A 6000-nucleotide genomic window follows, 5' to 3' on the forward strand; every position below is an offset into this window, starting at 1 on the left:
GCCTGAGACAGCATCAGAGCATGGAAGACAATCACCCACAATTCCACAGCAAGAGACAGAGAAGAACCATTGGCTCAGTTGTGATCATGTGACATTTGGCATCACATACTGCTCATATTGCAAGACATTACTTTTTATCAAGTTAAAATTTATTAGAAATGTTTGCTCATCTTGCAGAACACTCACAGAATTACCTGCAATCTAAGGTTTCACTGTACATGCAATGTACTGATATTTTATATTTTACTTCAATTTCAAGTTTATTTAGAGAGAGCGAGAGTGTGTGTGCACATGTGTGTGTGCAAGCAGAGGAGGGGCAGAGAGAGAGGGAGAGAGAGAGAATCCCAAGCAGGCTCCACACTGTCAGCAAAGAGCCAGACTCAGGGCTTGAACCCATGAACCCTGAGACCATGACCTGAGCTGAAATCAAGAGTTAGACATTTAACCAACTGAGCCACCCAGGTGCCCCTGCTTCAATTTTTTTTTTAAAGTGATAACAAGCCCACTAAATTGATTTCAGGACCCAATATTGGGTTATGATGCATAGAATTAAAATATTTTATATGGTTCAGGCCTGGCTGGCTCAGTCTGTAGAACATGCAACTTCTTAATCTCAGGGTTGTGAGTTTAAGCCTCACATTGGGTATGGAGCCTATTTTAAAAAAACAAAAAAACCCACCACATTTTATGGTTTATGGTACTTGCATTTCCCCCTTATTTCAGTTTTATTTCTAACTTAATTTGACCTTAAACTGTCTGGATTATCAAAGATTTCTGCATCTCCTAACATAACATCTTGCATGTAAGAAATTCTCAGCATTTGATGGATGAATGAATAGGCCAGCTCACTAAAAGTTTGAAGTTGGATGATATTTAAGGGAACTAAGCACAAAAACCTGACATTTTCTTGACTATTTCCTTTTTGACAAGGTACCACAGCTACCAGCCAAAAGATATGCAGATTACCCATAGCTGAAGCCAATGAAACAGCCTTGGGGAAGAAGCCAGAGAAATAAAACCCCAGCTATGAGCGTGTATAAAATGGGATGGGGACTCAGAAAACAAAAATTCGCTCTGTGGTTTCTGTTGACAAGGTAGGCAACTTGATCAGCAGGGTGGGCCAAAGATCCCCTTTCTACTCCTCAGCTCTCAGAACAGTTGAAAGAGACTGGAGAGAGAAACCAATGACCAGGTAAGATAGTTTCAAGGGGAAAAATGAGTTTTCCATGTTAATTTAAAAAAAAAATTTTTTTTTAAATGTTTATTTACTTTTGAGGGAAGGAGAGAGAGAGGAGGGGGGAAAGAGAGAGGGAGAGAACGAGTGGCGGTGGGGCAGAGGCAGATGGAGACACAGAAATCAAAGCAGGTTGCAGGCTCTGAGCTGTCAGCACAGAGTCCCACGCGGGACTTCAACTCACAGGGCTCCAACTCACGGGGCGTGAGATCGTGACCTGAGCTGAAGCTGGACATTCAACCGACTGAGCCACTCAGGCGTTCCAAGTTTTTCATGTTTTTGCATGTTTTAATGAATTTAAGAGGATCAGAGGAAATGTAAGTTTCTGGTTTACCCAAAATCATGTCAGAGCACCAGCACTCCACACTCTGTCAGCCAAAAGAGCTAGAATCCTTTCAGCCTCAGTCATTTCTGTTCTCATCTAATGCTTTCAGCAGACAAAAAAAAAAAAAAAAAAAAAAAAAAAAAGCCAAATAGTAAAAATAACACTTGATTAAGTAACAACTATAGGAATTTTCCCATTTCATCTAAGATAACTTAGTTTGTTGGCATACAATTGTTCATAGTATTCCCTTATAATCTTTTTTATTTCTGTCAGGTCAGTAATCCCCTATCTTTTATTCCTGATTTTAGTAATTTGAGTCTTTTCTTTCTTTGCCAAACTAGCTAGAGGTTTGCCCACTTTTTAAATATTTTCAAAATTGATTTTGTTGATTTTCTCTCGTTTTTCTATTCTTTCATTAATTTCTGCTCTAATCTTTATTAGAAAATATCATTGTTTTTGCCCTGTCCCTTGCATGAATGTTTAGCTGGGAAAAGAATTCTAAGTTGATGCTGCATTTTTATTATTCCTTTTGTGTTAAGCATCTATTGTTGAATGATGACAGTCTGCTGCTAGTTTGATGAACTTCATAAGCAATGTCTTTCACCTCTTAACTGTTGCTAAGATTCTGTCTTTAGGGTTCTATAGTTTCACTACAGTACATCTAGAAGTGAATGTGCTTTTCTTTATCCTCAGTTTCTCCCAGTAGAGGATTGATATTTGTCTTGAATTCTGGAAAATCCTACCTTTTCATATTGTGTCACTCATTCTCTAAGCTGCAAGAGCTCCTATCAAACATCAACTTTCTCATTTTCTTTTTTTCCTCCTCCGGTCACTTTTCTTGCATAGTTCCCATTTATACCTCTTTGGGCTGCAATTCAATTGACTTTGCACTTGTTTCTGCAGGGCTCAGCGTCTCTCACCAGTCTGAGCCAATCTTCGTGGTAATTTTTCAGCTTGTGATCCTTCCACATGCTCCTAATATAAATTCAGCCTGCACATACCTACATGTGGCCCAAGCTTTGAGATCTCTCACGAATGCCTTTTTACCCCGGAGTTCCTTGCTGCTGATGGTTGGCAGGGACCCTTGACTCCTCTTCTAGATTCCAGCTCTCTTCATCCAAGAGATTTCAGTCCTGGGATCCTGTACCTCATACGGTGTGAGACCGTATCTTCTATCCTTAACTGGAACAAGAATCCTGGGGGATCCTGCTCCTGCATTTTTGTCTGTATCCCTGGGAGCTGTGTTGGAATCAGCTATTACCCTTCTGGCTTCCCTTTCTTTCTTGTACCTTGATATTTTCTTTCCTTTTTCCTTTCCCATTCCCCATTCCATTTCCCCCCAAATTCAGCTACCTAACCGAAGGAAAAAATCTTTTTTTCTATTTTGGCCAACATTTGTCAGTATGGTCAGTTCAGTCTGCCATGTTGCCAGAGGTCTCCCTAGTTTACTCACATAAAAAAAATGTTTTATTTTTTAGACCAATTTAAGGTTCACACAAACTGAGTGGAAAGTAAGATTTCCCATGTACACACAGCTTCCCCCACTACCAATATCCCCTACCAGAATGACCCATGTGTCACAACTGATGAACCTACAATGACACATCATAATCACCCAAAGTCCATAATTTATATCAGGGTTGATGCTTAATGTTTCACATTCTACAGGTTTGGATGAATATATAATGACATCTATCCATCATTACAATATCATACAGAAATGTCCTTGCCCTAAAAACCTTCTGTGCTCTGCCTGTTCATCCCTCTCTCTCCGCAACCCTGATCTTTTCACTGTCTCCATGGTTTTTCCCTTCACCAGAATATTTGGAATCACACAGCACATACCTTTTCAGATTGGCTTTTCAGTTAGTAATAAACATTTAGGTTTCTTCCATGTCTTTTTGTGGCATGATTTTTTTTTCCTGCTGAATAATATTCCATTATCTGGACATACCACATTTTATTTATCCTTTCACCCACTGAAGGACATCTTGGTTGCTTCCAAGTTTGGGCAGTTAATGAATAGAGCTGCGATAAAAATCTGCATGCAGGTTTTTGTGTGGACATAAGTTTTCAACACATTTGAGCAAATAGCAAATACCAAGGAGTGTGACTGACTGCCAGAGAATATGGTAAGAGTAGGTTTAGTTTTTGAGGAGTCTGGCTAAAGGGTTATCAATTTTGTCTTTTCAGAGAAAGATCCTGAATTCATTGATTTTTTTTTTCTTAGTTTCTATTTCATTTATTTTTGCTCTAATCTTTATTATTTCCTTCCTTCTACTGGTTTTCGGTTTTGTTTTCTAGTCCTTTAGGTGTGAAGTTTGGTTGTTAATTTGAATTTTTGTTTCTTGAGGTTGGCCTATATTGCTATAATCTTCTCTCTTAGAACACCTTTTGCTGCATCCCAAAGATTTTGTGTTGCTGTGTTTTCATTTGTCTCTCCCTGCATTTTTTAATTTTCTCATTGATTTCTTCTTTGACCAATTCATTGTTTAGTAGCATATTATTTACCTCCATGTATTTGTCTTTTCCAGATTTTTTTCTTGTGGTTGATTGCTAATTTCAGACCATGGTCAGAAAAGATGCACGGCAGGACTTCATCTTCTCGAATTTGTTAAGACTTGTTTTGTGGCCTACCATGTAATCTGTTCTGGATAATGTTCCAAGTGCACTTGAAAAGAGTGTGTTATTCTGTTGGAATGTTCTGAATATAGCTGTTAGGTCCACCTGGTCCAATGTGTCATTCAAAGCCACCGTTCCCTTCTTGATTTTCTGTTTGAGTGATCTATCCATTGATCTAAGTGGGGTATTAAAGTCCCCTGCTACCATTATATTACTATCAATTACTTTCTTTATGTTTGTTATTAGTTCCTTTATGTATTTGGGTGCTCCCACCTTGGGTGTATATTTACAATTTTTATATCTTCATGATGGATTGTTCCCTTTATGATCATATAGTGTCCATTTATTTTTTAGTTTTTTTAACATTTATTTATTTTTGATAGAAAAGAGACAGAGAATGAGCAGGGAGGGGCAGAGAAAGAGGGAGACACAGAATCCGAAGCAGGCTCCAGGCTGTGAGCGGTCAGCACAGAGCCTCACATGGGGCTTGAACCCACGAAACCCTGAGATCATAACCTGAGCTGAAGTTAGTTGCTCAACCGACTGAGCCACCCAAGCGCCCCATATCGTGTCCATTTTTGCTTAAAAAATTTTTTTAACTGGAACAAAGCACACATAACCTTTGCTACTTTAACCATTTTATTATTTTAAGTAATCTCTACCCCCAGTGCGGAGCTCGAACTCACAAGATCAAGAGCATGCTCCACCAACTGAGTCAACCAGGCAGCCCCTTGACTTTTATTAGTCTTTCTTTTAAAGTCTATTTTGTTTGATGACAAGTAGTGTTATGCCAGCTTTCTTTTCACTTCCATTTGCATGATAAATGCTTCTCCATCTCTTCACTTTCAGCCTGCAGGTGTCTTTAGGTCTGAAGTTAAGTCTCTTCTAGGCAGCGTATACATGGATCTTGCTTTTTTATACATTCAGTCAGCGTTACCTCTTTTGGAATGTATGTAAAAAAACTGCCAAACTGTCTTCCTAAGTGGTTGTACCATTTTGCATTCCTACCAGCAATGAACAGAAATTTCAATTGTTCCATATCCTTGTCAACATTTGATTTTGTCAGTGTTCTAGATTTTGGCCATTCTACTGGGTGTGTATCTTGTTTTAATTTGTAATTCTGTACTGACATGTGATGCTCAGCATCTTTTCATATACTTATTTGCCAAGTGTATATCTTTTTTTTTTTTTTAAGTTTTTATTGTTTATTTTTGAGAGAGAGAGACAAAGTGTGAGTGGGGGAGGGGCAGAGAGGGAGACACAGAATCGGAAGAAGGCTCCAGACTCTGAGTTGTCAGCACAGAGCCTGACGACGGGCTCGAACCCATGAACTGTGAGATCATGACCCGAGCCGAATTCAGATTCTAAACCAACTGGGCCACCTAGGCGCCCCTACCAAGTATATATCTTTAATGAGAAGTCTGGTCATGTCTTTTGCCCAATTTTTAATCTGGCTGTTTGTTTTCTTCCTATTAAGAGTTCTTTGTATATTTTGGATAAGTCTTTTACCAATATTTTTGGCAAATACTTTCTCCTAGTCTATGGGTCATTTTCTCATTCTCTTGATTTTCCTCATTTTTTAAAGAAACAAAATAAATCCAGACAGGAAAACTAAGAAACTCAGATAAAGCTAGGTATGGAGCCACAAAGTGAAAGTAGGGTCTTCTCCAATAATCTCAAATCACTGAGAAATTTCAGGCATAAATTTTGTTTTCAATGTAGAAAGACAGTCATTTGAAAAACTTCTTCCTTTCACATCATTCAACAAAATGTTGCCCAATGAAAAGGGCCCTATAACATTGTACAGAAATTAGGTTCT

This window comes from Prionailurus viverrinus, chromosome B1 (genome assembly GCF_022837055.1).
Source record: "Prionailurus viverrinus isolate Anna chromosome B1, UM_Priviv_1.0, whole genome shotgun sequence".
Classification (NCBI taxonomy): Eukaryota; Metazoa; Chordata; class Mammalia; order Carnivora; family Felidae; genus Prionailurus; species Prionailurus viverrinus.